General features: G+C 44.9%; 1 protein-coding gene and 1 pseudogene across 2 annotated transcripts in view; one reads left to right on the top strand and one right to left on the bottom strand.

Moving 5' to 3' along the window:
* Positions 1-17,145, top strand: part of Dym (dymeclin) — a 273,725-nt gene that overhangs the window by 147,603 nt on the left and 108,977 nt on the right. The gene's annotated exons all lie outside the window — the stretch shown is intronic.
* On the bottom strand, positions 7,227-7,706 carry LOC110285090 (ATP synthase peripheral stalk subunit d, mitochondrial pseudogene; annotated as a pseudogene).

Genomic DNA, 17,145 nt, shown 5'->3' on the forward strand with positions numbered 1-17,145 from the left:
GAGAAGGGAAAACTCCATGGCAACCTTAAACACAAAATGGCAAACATCTGCCTTGCAGTTGACCTTTGCAGATGAAGGAGCATCGGAAGCTCTGAACTGTACATGGTGGCTCGGTGAAAGCACGTTATTAGGGAAGGAAAACCGTGTGGCTGTAGTGGCTGATTTTTATCGTAAAGCTCTTACAGACTCATGGTGATAGTGTGCTATAGACTCTTTGGTGGGAAGAGTAAAAACAAAATAAAATAAGCTCTTCGCTTCCTAATATCTGAGAACTTAGCACACGAGCCCGGTGTAATTGCGGTGCTCAGGAGGCTGTGGTCATAGAATCTCACGTTCCGGACGAGACAGCTACACTATGAGGCCCAATCTCCTAAACAATAAGACTTTACCAAAGTAAAAGCCACTGGCTTGGTTGGAGGATTTGGAGACAGAGCTTGTCTGATTGTACATAATGGGGAGAGTTGCTGTCAATCACTGAACCCCCAAGTTGTCTGATAATTGACCTTGTTCCTACTGACAAGGAAGTGTATCATGTGGCAGGGCTCTCTGCAGAACTGAAGAGCTGGGTGGGGGAGAGGATCTTAAGGAACGGATGGCTCTATGATTGTAGCAGCCAGGATATTTGTAAGGTAGGCTAACAGGCTGGCCATTCAGGTAGCACTGATGATGCAGCCCTGTGTTCCAGGCCCACAGGCGGGTGCTCCGTGTAGTCTGGAAGCCGAGCTCCGTCTTGCTCGGGAGGCAGAATGCTTGGTCAGATGAGCCTTGTCGTATTACAGTCAAGCTACTTTCTTGAAGTCAGCAGATCGTATGTGTCCAGCTTATCTGCAAATACCTTCACAGCAACACCTAGTGTTTTAAACAAGCAAGCCCCTTAGCCAAGCTGAACTTAGAAGTAACCATCATGCTGTATTCTGGTTTTCTTTGTGTGTGCCGAATCTGTCCTGTCACCCTGCAAGGCCCTGAAGTGAATGCTTAACCTTACTCATCGTCATCGTCTTCCACCCTATGCTTTATAGCACCTCGAACATCGCTAACCCTCACTAATAGCATTGGCAGCAGTGCCCCGCCCTCTGCCACTTGTGAAACTGTGTACTTGCCATTGGGTTATATGCCCTGCTCTGCTGGAGCAGAGAGAAATAGACAAAAGAAAGGGAAGGGAGTGGACCACCAGAGGAAGATACTGAGGGAAGGATGAGGGGCGAGAACAAAGGGGCGAGCTGGCGGGCGGGAGGAGAGGGAGCCTTGCTGTAGAGCAGATTGCTTCCTCAGCCTGAGCTCTGGGTCTACTTTCAACTTCCCTCACTCCCCACCTTCACCTTGCTGACCTCTCCCTCTCACATTTTGCTTTCTTCTCAGGTAAGGTTTAAGCTGTCAGCTACTGAAGGGTATTTTGATTTCCACTACAAAACCTCCCTGAGGTTCATGCAGGCTGATCATGTATCTGTGATGAACTGCCAGGCCTGGTCGGCCTAGGTTGGAGCTTGAGGAAACACTGTGGGGCCGGAATGCTTCCTAGTGCTTTGAAACATGTTTTGACTGTTGTCCAAGAGTTTCCACCTCCCTGTCCCATTCCTGGACTGGTTACCAGATGTACTGCCCTGGGCCTCAGGGTCTGCCAGGCCACGCCAGTGTGATGGCTCAGGACATGGAGCTCAGGCCTCTCCTGCGGCAACTCTCAGCCTCAGCCCCACCCACAGTGTAGACTAGGGCAGGCCTGTGGGTGAGATATGCGAGTAAGATAAAGTCCTGGTCACCCTGTCATGCCACGCTAGTTTGCAAGTGGCTGACGTCCTGTATCTGCAGTGACACATGCTCAAGCGTAGCCTAACCCCAGCGGTAGAGCCGTTCATTCAACAGTGACACTAAAGGACGGACAGAGCCAGAGTCTGAACAGAGCAGTCACAGACACTCACAGAACCAAGTGGCACTGGCATACACAGTGTGCTTCCTGTACAGGTAGTTCCTAGAGAGCATGAGAGTGTAAGTGTGTGTGTGTGTGTGTGTGTGTGCGTGTGCGAGTGCGTGTGTGCATTCAAGAGGAGGCTAACGCAGTCTGAAGGACATACTGCTATGAGGACTGATGGAGCACAGACACGTCGTCACTGCTGTCTCTTCCCAGTGTCAGAGTTCTGTGAACTCAGAGGGAGCGCCTGGGCTGTTCCTCAAGGAGGAGGGAGGGCTCTGCTGCTGGGCTAGAAAGATGCTAAGCCTGCCTGCCAGTGATCCCCACCAGTCCTCGCCTTGTGCTTGAGAGAGACACACAGATGTGTGGAGCCCTCAGCACACCGGACGCCTGTGGGATTCCGAAACCACGCCTCTTCCTCTGGTCACACACCGTGCGTGGGTCCTTTAAGCATCTTCTACTAGCGGGAGTTTGTCGACTCTTCTTGCCTTCCTGGTCAGGGTCTGTTTGATAGCACTCATAGACCTTAGTATCCAAGACCGAGTTCTGTATTGCAGTTGCTGTGCTTTGCTATTGTGCCTTTATTTGTGGACTTATGATTTCCCGCCAGAGTCAAATTTTTGAAAATAGGAATGATTTGGTTTGTATATAAATCTCAGATCCTTTCCATGAACACCTCTCTCTCAATAAGTACATTTGTCTGATTGTAATTGCAGGGCCCTGTATTATCCAAATATTCTAACTTAATGTGTGGTGACAGCGGCTTTTAGGGGGAGGACGTAGTTCACCAAGCTTTGTGCCTCCCACGTCCAGAAACTCCTCCACTCCCAACCCTGGGAGTCCTTGGATCACTTTTCACGCTCCCAGCCTTAGATGTCACTTGTGTTGAAACTGGATTGAGAAATTTTAGTAACTGGGAATTTGAATGCATTGCTAGTAACTACACAAAGTAAAGTTAACTATGTATGTATGTGTGTATGTGTGTGTCAAACATATAACTGTGTGCTACTTTTCAGTTGCGGCAGAGGCAGCGAGCCGTCGGAGGCGTTGCATGCTGAGGTTCTTTGTTGTAAGGACAGTTTACTTTACTTTGAGTTCCTGATCTTTATTGTAAGGACAGTTTTACTTTACTTTGAGTTCCTGATCTTTGTTGTAAGGACAGTTTTACTTTACTTTGAGTTCCTGATCTTTATTGTAAGGACAGTTTTACTTTACTTTGAGTTCCTGCTAAATTTTATGGTGCTTGATTCTAAGGTGCTGAGAAGAAAACAGGAATGGTGAAAATATTTTCTTTTGTCACTTAAGCATGTTAAACAAAGTGGTATTGACTTCTGTCTCCAGGTAGTAAGTACTTGGCTATGAGCACTAATCATGAACTTCTGGGAGTCATAGAACTCTTATAGACTCTATCAGGAATTGTGGATGTTATGTTATGTGGCAGGAAAAAAGAAACACCTCTGAGTGTAGGTTTTTTGTTTTTTTTTTTTTAACGGAGCTGATGTAGTTTTAAATTTTTATGTATAGCTAGAAAACAGAGCCCCCACCCCCAACAGTAGATTAGACAAGACATTAGCAGCTTACTTACCGCGTAAAAGCCTGAGCAGGTGGGGCAGCTGTGCCCCATAAACACTTTACACTCAGAGTCCACCTGCCGTGTCCCCCAGGCGCCTAGAGTCTTCAGCCTCATCTAGAGTCTGGGATAGCTCACTGTAGAGTGTGCACAGCACACAGTAGGAGATGGAAGGAAAAGGCATCAGATGGAAACTGCTGTTTTTAAGATACTCTTACATTCATCTGAGCAGAGGTTAGTCACACGTAGCCAACCTGTACGAAGCACTTAAAATTGAGCCTTTAGCAGAGTGGCCATGTGCTGGGGTGGAAAGAAGCTGTTCTGGGCTCCTGACCACCCCAGTGCTGCCTACTGCAGGGGAAAACCATGGGTGCCTCCCCAGCTATCGATGTTTGTGGTCCAAGATAAGACAGGGTTATTGGTTTAAAAAACCCTCTGCTTTGGACTGTTTCTTTCATAGAAAACACTAAGTAAAAAGGAGGTACCTTCTGAGAGGCCCTGAGGCACAGGGTGTGAAGTAAGAATTGATGGTAAAGCTTCATTAAAACAGGTCCAGAGAACTCAGAAACAGGTTCAGAGGCCACTTACAGAGGCACATGGTGCATTGTCTTCTGTCAGAGCTGACTGACATGGGTTGCTCGGGGGTTTTGTTGTTTTTCTCCAGACAGGTTTGTCCTCTAACTCACTGTGTAGCTTCAATCCTCCTGCCTCAGCCTCCTTTATCCTGTGCCCAGGGGGGACAGTATTGTATCCAGGTAAGCGTAGTGTTGTCTGCAGTGTGATGCTTCCAGGCTTGAAATGCTTGTGTTTGCCTTGTTTGCCCCTTTGGTGTCTTTTTATGCTGTGGTTTTTAAAAAGTCACATCTGGTGCCCTTTTTTTTTTCCTCTTTCAAATGTCTACAACTTCATCTGGAATCTAAGACAGTTTCTAAAAAGAGTTTACTCAAATGAGCTTTCTAAAACTTCTAGACCAATCTTGTCATAGTGTACCCCTCACAAAATCTGTAATGTATAATAAGTATTTGAAGCCATCGCAATAATTTTTCATGCATCTGATACTGTCTTAATAGTTCTGTTGTGGCCGTATGCCTTATTGATTTCTGTGCCGCTGTTGTGGTATGAAATGAAATGTATCATCCCACTTAAACCATTATGGTTTCCTTTTGAATTACATCCTCGGTACTTGATCTTGTCATCAGGCTGCTTGCTCCTGTGCTCTGAGATGCTGTGCTCAGCCGTGCGGACTTTACTGCTTGTGCTCTGTGGAACATAAATCAATACCAGACAAGTCAGTCCAGATTAGAAACGTCAGAAAGAAAACACGGTTAAGCCGTTAATTGTTAGAAATCATCTAGCATAGGGTGTATTCTGCTTCAGTTTACTGTCTTCCCCTCAAGACTGACTGGTGTCCTGGAGACAGAGTGCAGATCCTGAGACACTGGGCCATGTCTGCTCTGGTGCTGCGGCCAGATCTAGGTCTTGGCTCCCACGCCTTTTGCCATTTCTTTTCAAGACTTTTTGTTGTAAATGTTAGAATTGCTTAAGGTCTCTCTTCAGGTGTTCTCTACTCCCCACCCCCTGCTCCCACTAGACGGCTGTGTCGTGCTGTTTGAGAGAGGCTGGTGCAGGCCAGGCTGACCTCATGGAACCTCACTTTCTAGCCAAGGATATAAGGTTGAACTTCTGCGTCTTGCGTCTTGGCTGTCACCTTCTGCGTGCTGGGCCTGGTTTATGCAGGGGTGGTTGGTGAATCCAGGCTTCTCCAATTTTAGCAAGTGCTCTACCAACCGAGCGATGGCCCCAGTCTCAATAGATGTTGTCGAGGGCAAGAGGGTGTGTGGGGGGGGTATTGCATTTGGGTCTCGAACATGCCAGGTGAGTGCTGTTTTGCTTGCTCAGACCTATGTCTGTGTTAGTCACGATCCCAGGCACCGGCTCTGAGAGTTGGCTGCTTGATAGAAACCTTGTATTTGCTGACAAGGAACCAGTTCAGGTTCCAGAAGGAGTTGATTTGTTTTCTAATCATCACTTCCTCAAAGATTATCTTGTCTAGTTAGGAAAAGGTAGCTGTCCTATTATATCACTGTGACATCTTTAGGGTGCACCTCAGGATCAGTGGATGATGGGATAATCTCTCTCTCTCTCAAGAGAGAGACAGAGACAGAGAGATTTTTTAAAAGATGAAGAGAAGCCACATGACGAGGGTCTTCAGTTTTTCTAGAATATGTAAGTTATGTAAGTTGCAGAATTTTCTCCAGTAAAAGATTTTACAAACTGTCTACTTATTAAGTCTCTGGTAAGCCATGGCCGTGGAGGTGATGTCAACACACTTTGAAAGACTCCTTCTAAAAACATGTGCTCTGTAGCTCCAGGAAGCAAAATAACACAGAGAGAAGGAGAATTATCTTAAATTAACTTTGTGTCATTAAATTAAACATAGCACTAAGAAATAATTTCTAAACAGGATCACCCTAACAAGCTTTATACCTTGTACCACCAAAACAATTCTGTTGTGGCATAAGTAAATTATGGAAACAAATGGTTATAGCAGGATGACAAGATGCAATTTCAGTTATATAGGTGTCTTGCTAGTTTCTCTGCTGCAGCAAGACACTGTGACCAAAGCAACTTAGGGAAGAAAGGGTTTACTCGGCTTACACTTCCACATCACTGTTCATCATCAAAGGAAGTCAGGACAGGAACTCACACTGGGCAGGAACCTAGAGGCAGGAGCTGATGCACAGGTCATGGAGGGTGCTGCTGACTGCCTTGCCTCCCCATGGCTTACTCTGTCTGCTCCCCCCCCATCAGTCCCTAATTAAGAAAATGCCTAGCAGGCTTGTAAAGCCTGATCTTATGGAGGCATTTTCTCAATTGAGGCTCACACTTCTCAGATGACTCCAGTTTGTGCCAAGTAGACAGTTAGCTATATAGTAAGGAATAAAACATACCAATGTATGTGTTAAAAATATTAATTTATGTTCGTGTGCACGTCCGTGTGTGTGTGTGTGTGTGTGTGTGTGTGTATGTGAGCGTGAATACTCATGCATATACATGTAGAAGCCAAAGGAAGACATTGGGTGTCTTCCGTTGCTTCTGTTCCGTCGCCTTTAGATTGGGCTTCTTACTGAACCTGAAGCTCATGCTTTGACTAGGCTGGCCTGCCAGGGAAATCCTGGGCCTGCCTTTCTCCTCCCCCAGTGCTCAGCCTTACCAGATCTTTTTTTCTTCTTCTTTTTAAATGTGATGACTGGGGATTCAAACTCAGACCCCCATGGTGGCCTAGCACTCACTCTTCCCCACTAGTCACCTCCCCCGTCCTGATAGCAAAGCTAAGCTTACACTGTGCACAGTTAGAAGTGCTTAGAAAAGTGTCTTCCTTACAGGAAGGTTGGTAAGTTTTTGTGAACACCAGGATTAACAACTTGGCTCAACATAAATGCTATAAGGGCCCATCTTGGTGATCTTAAAAACAACAACAACAACAGACACCCAGCTTTACTGTATACAGGTGACCATCCAAAGGGGAAATTTTTGGATTTAAATAAATTGTTAAACTATAGCAAAGGGTGCCTATTACTGATCTACATCTTTGTCCCGTGGGAAGAATGAGTACCCTGAGCGTTCTCACCCGAGGGAACAGAGCTAAGGAGGGAGGAAGGCTATGAAGTTTCCATTTGCCTTTTGGTTTGGTTTTGCGCTATGTAAATACTTTATTTCACGTCCGCCAGGGCTCCCTCCTGGGCTGCTTCAGGGGTTCTCCGTGGGCTGCTGGGGCCTGTACGGGTACTTCTTCTTGTCCAGCTTGGCTTCTGGGAAGAGCTCATTCAAGTCATCACTGATCATCTGGTCAAAGGGAATTCTGTTCCTCGTTTTCTCCAGCTGCTTCTCATAATCCTGGGTCTGAGCTGAGATCCAGACACAAACTCAGCACAGTTCTTCACATCCTCCTCCTCCTCCTGTCCACCAGGGCTGTGTGTTTATCCTCAGGCACAGGAATCTTCAGGGCATTATACTGCTTTTCAAAATCATCCACCAAGCCAGCCTTTGCTACATTGGCCTTGTAGTAAGCCCAGTCAATCATTGGTGGTTTCTTAGACTAGCCAACCTGGTGTGGAGGGTCTCATTCCAGGACTTTAGGGTACTTCCAATTGCCTTCTGGTTTTGGGGTATGAGCTCCACACAAGATACCCAATCAATGGTTTTTAGAGCAAGTTTATGCCCAGCCATCTTGAGATACTCCGGTGGAGCGCTGTTTCTCCATTTGCTTTTTAAAAGCAGTAGTCTATCTTTTATCCACCAGCTGCTTTTTAGGTGGTAATTTCCTTGGTCAAGGAGACACCATAGCCACAGTTGATATGTTCTGTGGGTCTGTAGGTGTGGCCAGAGTTCCTGAACACTTTCTCATGCAATTGAGACTGTGCATACAGACAACTGGAGTGCACACAGAGCTCCACGTGTTGGATGCTCTTCCCCTGCGGCTGCCATTTGCAGGGAATGTCATGTGCACATTCAGACACGCAGACTTGCACAACTGCTTATTAGAGAAATATTCTTGGTTACTGAGTGTCTCACAGAGTTAAACATACAGGCTTTCCCATATATGGAAGAAAAGTAATTCCACCCACTTGCCATGCCTTGGCATGTCATGATGCCAGCCCTTCACATTTCTTTGACTTCCCGAGCTTAAATAGACAGTGATGTAAATCAGCATTTGAAGCTGCACCTACCAGCCCTTGGTGACTAAGCCATCACACGGCTGAAGAGGAAGGGAGAGCCACTCCAGTTTGCCTGCACAGTGGCATCCACATTCAGTCTAACCCCAGCCTTCTGAGTTACAGTGACAAGATTATTTATTTCTAGGCTACAAAAGATGAGGAAGCAGAGAGAATCCAGAAAGTTAGGATGGCTGGGCAGAGATCCGAAAGCTGGCAGTAGAATTGCAGCCTCCCTGGGGTCCCTGTTCTGATCAAACTTCCATCTTCCTGACTTTACAATGTCACAGCATTGTAAAGATGAGCATGTCTCACCACGCAAGTACTCCATGATTCTCAGCAGATAGCTTCCAGTCTCAGGGTTTTGAGCTGGGTGAGGTCCTGCATGTCTTTAATCCCAGCCCTCTGCAAGCAGAGGTGGGTGGGTCTCTATGAGTTCAAGGCCAGCCTAGTCCCAGTCAGCCAGGACTACATGGTGGAACCCCGTCTCAGAAAATAAAACCAAAAGAGATTTAAGTTTTCAGCTCTTACATGTTTCACTGTTTCCTGTCTGAGCTGAAATGATGTGTAGCATGTTTCCGTGTGTGTTCTCAACTTGAGCTTAAACTGGCGTGCATTTGCATATCACAGAGAGCTGTTTATAAGAGCTAGCTCATCAAAAATTAATTTTAAATGAACCTTAGCTGTACCGTATGGATTTTTAAAGGCTGCACGTGATACAGTGTATCCATATGCAGTATCCTCATTGGTAATAATAGCTGGTATTTCCTGATCTCTCCAACAAATGTGATTCTAATGAACAATTATTGCTTTAGTCTTCAACATAACTCTATGAGATGTTACCTTATACTCCTCCTGTATGGGTGAGGCACAGACGCACAGCGTGATCATAGAAACTGCCGCAGTGGAGGGGGCACCGATAGAGGTGGATGGCTTTGTCCTGCACTCTCCTGGCTCCCATGCTTGTCACAGAAGTCTGAGGCAATTTCAGCCGACGCTGAAGCCACTTTCAAACCCTGATTTATTAGACATGTTAGCCTATTGTATCTAAAGCTGAACTTGTTGTGTACCCACTTACAGTTGGAGATACTTCTAAAACTGGGTCTTTTGAGTCTGGATTTAGACTGTATAAACAGGAAGCGCTATTTTGTTCTTTGAACTTCTGTGTAGCATCCTAGAGCCAGCTGCTCAACCCAGATGCCTCCTCTCCAGCTTTGCTCAGCTTCAGCTCCTTATGCTGCACTGGAGGTGTGGCCGGGGAGGCGTGGCCGGGGGGGGGCACCAAGCCTGCTTCTAACTTTCCGTAGAAGCCTGAATTATTTGGGTTCTCATAGTAGAGTGAGTGGTTGTGAGATACTCATATTCTCTGTCTCCCCAACCTTTTCCTTCCTGCTCCCCACCCCATAGTTGCTCTCTCTTCCAGCACTGGCTTTTTGTTTGGGGTTGATCCTGTTGTTCCCCACCCCCACCCGCCACTGTGCTGGGATTGAAACCAGAGCCTCACACGTGTTAGGAATTGCTCTCCCACTGAACCACATCCTAGGCCTCTCAGATGGTTTAACCAGATTTTATAACATAAGCATGGATATAGACTTCCAAGGTAGCCCCAAGAATAAGTCCTACTGTTACCTACTACTGGCAGTCAGCAACTGAGCATGATTTGGAATGGTGGCTGACAGGTCTGGTTTCCTTGTCATTCCCCTGTTTGGTGACTGAGGGACTTTAAGTAAGCAGACAGATGTGGCTTTCCTGGGGATTTGGTGGTGTCTTTAGTGATCCCCGAAAGTCCATCCTGTACAGATAACTACATCCTGTCCATCCTGTACAGATGCTACAATGACGCTTAGTGCCATTTCTGCAAAATGTCAGATAGTGAGAGAAAGATTAGTAGATTAATCTAGAATCTGAATAAAAAGCTGCAGGAAAATGTGTCTCTACACACTCGGTTTAAAAGAAATCAGGTCTGGGGAGGACTTGCTGTAGTTTAGCTAAGTGGACCAAAGCTTCTGGAGTTCTTCCTTAGGAGCCATCGTCTCAGATCATCACCATGCATTAAATGCTCACTGTTGTACCACAGGGGGCCTTCGCCTGTCCTGTAGTGCTTCCACATCTTAATCAACACTGTATCACTGAACATACAAGACAGGCTGTAGAAGCAATGTGCTATGACTGTATTGAAGAGAAGAACTGCCATCTTCCTTAGCTTTAAAATAGTCTTTCTGAAGAGTTACAATACAAGACAGGCTGTAGAAGCAATGTGCTATGACTGTATTGAAGAGAAGAACTGCCATCTTCCTTAGCTTTAAAATAGTCTTTCTGAAGAGTTACAATCTGTGCCTCGCAACACGCAGCGAGTGCAAGAGATATCCCAGCTACCAGATTCTGTTTAACACATGTGTGGCTGTGGCAAGAGTCATCAGCATTTCCCATTGTGTGGTTGTTTAGAGAGATCTTACTTCATGCTCAGAGCATCAGCCTTCCCTTCCTCTTGTAAATGTAGCACCAGGAAGAGTGAGCTGTCTGTACCCATGAAGACCCTGTGCTCTCGCTGAACTGCTCGGCTGAAACTCTGCAGTCCAAGCTGAAAGGCCTCGACTACCAGTTTCTTGCTGGAATGCACACCGGTCTATGCCCTTTGTGTTGTCCAGTCTTAGTCTCCTGCTTCTCTGCCTGCCCACATGCTAAGTGGGTATTATGTCTAGGCTTAGCTCAGTGCTTCATAGAAAGTACAGGTCATTCGGTTTTTAATGTACTTTGGATCAAGATGATGAGAGTGGTCTGTTACCGAAAGCTTTTGTTGATATTCTATATGTTATTTAGAAGTTTGCAAAGCATCTAAACACAGACAAAAAAACAGACATCTGAACCCATGATTCTAAAAATAAAAAACAAGGTCTTACTATATATTCCCAGTTGGCCTGGAATTCACAGTGTAGACTCAGGTGACCTTGAACTCATGAAGGTCTGCCTGCCTTGTGGGATTATGGTGTGTGCTGCCATACCTAGCTTGTACCCATTCTTCTTCTGAGCAGACAGATCTGAAAGGCTCACTCCCAGTTCTGTTGTCTGTGTGTCACACCTCCTCCGGACAACACATGCCTCCTATACCACGCCACCTTACTTTTTTGGGCTAAAGAGACAAAACTGACTGGACCAAACAGGACTCCCTCCTGGATGGGGAACTTGTACATCCTGTCTTTTCTCTTTTCCACATGGTACTTTATGTGAGGACCATTCAATGTGGATTTCACTTTCAATTCCTTCTACAGTCAAATCTTGCTCCATGGTAGTGTGAGTACTATCCCAAAGAGCAAGACGAACTCTTGCCGTCATTGCTTACTTCTGCCGTGTTTAATGTATCTGTATCCCTGGAGGGAAATCTGTTGAGATACAAAGTTTGCTGCTTTTCGTGTATTGGGACCTGTGCTCACTGGAGTAGTGTGACTTGCCCTCAAGAATGAGAAGTGATAAGCAAGCAGTCAAATAACTTTACTCATTTAGAATACATGGAAGTGTGTCACAGTCCCTGAAACCAAAGACATAAAATTCACCTTCCCCACACATGTGCATAATGGCACATGTAGTGTAGTTGTCATGCAGTTGTTCATAAACTGGTTATTTTCTGAGGTTGTCCAGTTAGGAAAACTTTTTTCTGATGCCCTGTACTTATAGAAATACAATTATTTCCCAGAAGTATAATTACATCCCAGCCTACTGATATTGTTTTCTGTTTGTTTGTTTGTTTGCTTGTTTATTTGTTTTTGTTTGATTGGTTGGTTGGTTTGTTGTTTTTTTTTCTTCTTCAATACTTGAAGAAAGTTTACTTTTCATTGTTTTAAATGTATTATTTCATTAAAAATATCTTTCTGAAGTTTTCCTGTTTCAGAAGGACAAGGCAGAAAAATTGCCACAACTTTGAGGCTAATTGGCCTTGGTAGTGAGTTCTAGGCTAATGCTACATAGCAAGACCCTTTCTTATTACAAAATAAAAATAAAGAACTTGCTAGTGGAAATGCTGAGCCTTTCTTTACTCATACAGGTCTGGGACGAGCCGGGCTGGGCCAGTTAACAAACAAGGCAGTCCCCACAGACATACCCATAGACCAATCGGATCTAGATAATTCCTCAGTTGAGACTGATTTTCCTGGTGATTCTATGTCACTATTTAAAACTTTGCACAGATGGGGAGAGTAGGGAAGCCTCGCTTCCTGGGCATTGGGTCGGGTATCAATGAGGTAATTCATGCAAAACACTTAGCATAATACCTGTTAAATGTTAAGTACTTAAATGCTAATATGGTTATTTTCTTGATTACTCTAACACTGAATGTCTACATATTGGTAGCTCATGTGCCTTATTTCACACCCAGTGCCATCGAGGGCATCCTCACTTCTCAAAGGGAGACAGGTTTTCACGGTCACGTGACATTCTCAGTCACATGACAGATAACCGACTATAATAATTCTCGTGTTATAACAAGAGATCCTTAAGGGTGTCTGCATTAGCATCACCTATTTCAAACCCAGTTTCTGTTCTGCTGCTGACAAATCCCATAGTCACTGTAAGAGACAGCCCAGTAAGTTAGCCATTTAATTTTATATTCTAAATAAGAAGTGTAAAACTTATTAGCTAGGAGGGGGTATTCTTAGCATGTAAAAATGGAGACATGAATTTAGATCTTTTAAGATTTAAATACCATTCAGAAGAGATTTGTGATGTTACTAGTGGGTGAATGAGCGTATCCTTCTTTGGCCACTAACATCTGTTCCTTTTTCCTGCAATGCCTCTTCCCTCAGTCTCGGCATACAGTATACGTCTTCTTCGGGTCTTTGCTTGGATGGCACCTCCTCTGTGAGGCCTTCTTTCTGGCTCTGTCCATCTCTCTGTGGCTTTGCTTTTATACTTTCCTGGACTGTGGTTGTTTCAGAAGCACTCTGGTAATTGTCTACAAGTCTGAGATCTGCGCTAAACGCTAGCCCCATGGTAGAGTACAGATTTCTGCTTCTCTCCTGCTTCAGTAACCAATCCTTAGACATGTGAGCTCTCCTTTAGAATTGGTTTGCTTGTAAAGTAGTTTATTAGATGGTCTCAGTGTGGGAGGAGTTGTGGCTGCAGCTGAAAGCCCAGGCTCAGCTGTCTTCCATCCAACCCTGGAGGAAGGCGGCCCCTCCCAGCAGACAGAGCAGTGTGGGCAAATAATGGCAAGGAATGGAAAGACTCTGCTGTTGGTTTTCCCATGGAAGAGGAAGTTTCCGCTGCGGGTTTTGGGGATCCAAGAACCCTGTGTTCACTTGGAGTGGAAGGGAGAGTGAGTCTGCTCTAACAGTGTAGCTCCATGTCCTAGTCAGCTCTAGCTGCCTAACAAATACCACAGACTTGAGTGATATGCGTGAGACAAATCTCCCCACAGGGCTGGCGTCCCGCAGTGGGTGCTGTCTTACAGTGCACACGTGTGGCAGGCCTAGAGAAAAGCACTCTGTTGTGTCTGCCAAGAACACTGTATTAGTGACAGTTCCATTGCTGTGATAGAATACCATGGCCAAGGCAACTTAAAGAGCCATCACTGTAACTTACAGTTTCAGAAGGGTAGCATCCATAACTGTCTTAGGGTTGCTGTTGCTGTGATGAAACACCATGGCCACCTTGGGGAGGAAAGGGTTTATTTGGCTTATGCCTCCACATCACAGTTCATCAAAGGAAGTCAGAACAGGAACTCAAGCAGGGCAGGAACTTGGTTGCAGGAGCTCATGCAGAGGTCATGGAGGAGTGCTGCTTACTGGCTTGCTCCTCGTGGCTTGCTCAGCCTGCTTTCTTATAGAACTCAGGACCACCAGCCCAGGGACGGCACCACCCACAGTGGGCCCTCCCCATCAATCACTAATTAAGAAAATGCCCTATAGACTTGTGTATAGCATGGTCTTATTGACACAATTTCTCAACTGAAGCTCCCTCTTCTCCAGTGGCTCTAGCTTGTGTCAAGTTGACATAAAACTGCCAGCACAATAATGATAGTGACAGCGTAGCAACCAGGGCAGAGAGGGAGGGGCTGGAAGTGGCAAGAGACCTTCTACTGTTAAGGCCCACCCCCTCATTCCTTGAAGTTCAGCAAAATTCAACAAAATTGTCTCCTCTAAACAAGCTCGTCCGTGGTGTAATTCTGTATCCTGGACATGCGAGTGTCCTATTGTGCAGATTGTTTTTATAAATCAGTTGGTCCATCTTACAGAACTGGGGGAGGGAGGCACAGCCAAATCAAGATACACTTACACCATGGAAATGTAGTCTTCAACGTCATAGCTGTGGTGCTCTTGGAAAACATGTTTTGCCTCGAGTTTCTCTTGTAAAATCATCTTAGCCAGGCTGGAGAGATGGCTCAGTGGTTAAGAGAACACTGACTGCTCTTCCAGAGGTTCTGAGTTCAAATCCCAGCAACCACATGGTAGCTCATAACCATCTGTAATGGGATCTGATGCCCTCTTCTGGTGCTTCTGAAGACAGCTACAGTGTAGTCATATACGGAAAATAAATAAATCTTTAAGAAAAAAAATCATCTTAGCCTCTATTCTATCCTTGATTTTTCTGGTCAGAGTGTGTCTGTCTGTCTGTCTGTCTCTCTCTCTCTCTCTCTCCTCTTTCTTCCTTTCTTCCTTTTTTCTTTTCCTCCCTTCCTCTTTCTTTCTTTCTTTCTTTCTTTCTTTCTTTCTTCCTTCCTTCCTTCCTTCCTTCCTTCCTTTCTTTCTTTCTTTCTTTCTCCTTCCTCCCTTCCTTCCTTCCTTCCTTCCTTCCTTCCTTCCTTCCTTCCTTCCTTCCTTCCTTCCTTCCACAGTCAATTAAAAATAAGTACAAACTTGATTCCAGGCACATCTACAGTGGTGCCTTGCCTGGTGAGCTGGTCCTGAGCAGCCGTGGAGAGCAAGGCTGTAAGCCGTTTCCTCCATGGCTCTTGTCTCTGCTCCTGCTTGAGTTCCTGCCCTGACTCAGGATGGGCTGGGATTGGAACACGTAAACCAGATATCCCCTTTTTCCCCCAAGTTGCTTTTTGTTCTTGTGTTTATCCCAGCAGTAGGAGGGAAACTGGAAGAGCCTGCTTTACTGTAGGCCACCCTCCCTTGCTTGCTGTAAGTTGACATTTGCTGTTTACTGCTCAGTAATCGAGAAGGTGCTTCTTTCAACTCTGTTCTCTGATTTAAATGCTTTCCCACAATCCCTTCCCCCAGAAGTAACAGCTAATCACCTCCAGATTCAAAGTGAACATAGATTTTAACTTCATGTTGAATAAAAACGGTGCATGATTGCGATAACAATTTATCTTTCATTGAGAAACAAATGTTTCTTCCTCACAAAGATAGACTTATATATTCTAGCTGAATAAATATTTACTTTTAGTCTGAACAGATTAGATTTTGTAATCCCAGACAGTTTGTGTCTGTCTAAATAGTCTTCTAATCAGACTAGCAATAAGCTACCAGTTTTCCAAAAACAGACTACTTGACAAATAATTAAGTATATTACATAAAAGCAACTTGGGATCAAATATTATGTAACCTATACTATTGGCTGATGAAACTCTATGGTGTAGCGCATGATACTTGCTCCACTGAAAATAAAGATTAACCCTCTCCACCCTAGTAATAAACAAGGAATTAAAGCAGATTTACATTTGGGATCTCTTGCCCAAAGCTTTCATTTTTCTAGGATGGTGCATTAGTACTGGGAGAGAATGTTGTTTGCTGTTAGCGTCTCTCTTGATGGAGAGTGAATAAAACAGCAAGCAGCTAGAGCCAGAGGATGTAGTAGAGATGTCCCTTACCTTTCCTCTGAAACAGGGACAGAAATGTGTACATTGTAGATAAAATTGTATGTGTGTGGTACACACATGCCATGGCACATGTATAGAAATCTGAAGATAACATGTGAGATGAGAGTCAGTTCGGTCCTTCTACCATGTGGATTCTGAGGATCAAACTCATAAAGCCTTGGTGGGGATGCCTCTCCCTCTGAGCCTGCGATACTCTTGATGGGGAGTTCATGAAGTCCCAGCCTTTCATTGGTCATTGTTTGGATGGCCACCTTATCACCTGCTTTTCCTTCTCCTCCTCGTTGCCTTCATTGCTGACAAGAACAGCAAAATGACCACATTCTCCTTCCTGGCTTGAAGACATTATAGGGTGACCATGGATCCAAGCCAAAAACTGTGATATGGCTTTTAAGTAAACACTTGAAGTGTATTAGGAGAAGTGTTAAGTGTTTGCTATGCTGGGAAATCTCCAATTGCCTCCTTAAACTGGGCACCGTCCACTGTTGGTATCATTCCCTTATCAGTCATAACTAGGACAGGAAACAGTCCGTCTGGCAGATAGCATGCTTCAGGTTTTAGATAACAGGTAACACAGCTCGTGCACTGTGTTGGGAGTCAGGGGTCAGGTGTTCCATCTCCGAGAATGCTGTTAGTTTCATTCCATTATGTCATCTGTCCGTTCCTCAGACGTGAAGCAGGAGCTGCTTTACACATTTAAGACCGCAAACAGCAAACTAGTTCCTTTCAGTGTGTTCTAATGAGATTGCATAGCAAATCTGCCATGGCTGGGATCAGCCATAGCTACAGAGCCAGCAGAGGGAGCCCAGTACATGGGTTTATCTCTGAGTCTTGAAGACAGAGAGACAGAGAGGGCAGAGAGGGCAGAGAGGGCTCAACACTAAGCTCGCTTCTTAAAACAGGCAGTTGTTTTCCTGTCTACAGCATAAGGTCAGCTATGACTTTGTCTTAAGGTAAAAGACATTTCTTATGTCTGTTGATAGAAGCCTATCTTTATAATTATTGGGAGTTATGGTAATGAGCTATATTTTAATCTGGTTGTGTTGGTTGGTTGGATTTTTGTTTGTTTTGATTTGAATTTTATTTATTTTTGTTTGCTCATTTGTTTGTGTTTTGAGACAAGATATCTCTGTATAGA

This window comes from Mus caroli, unplaced genomic scaffold (genome assembly GCF_978045245.1).
Source record: "Mus caroli unplaced genomic scaffold, Mus_caroli_1 scaffold_19, whole genome shotgun sequence".
Taxonomy (NCBI): Eukaryota; Metazoa; Chordata; class Mammalia; order Rodentia; family Muridae; genus Mus; species Mus caroli.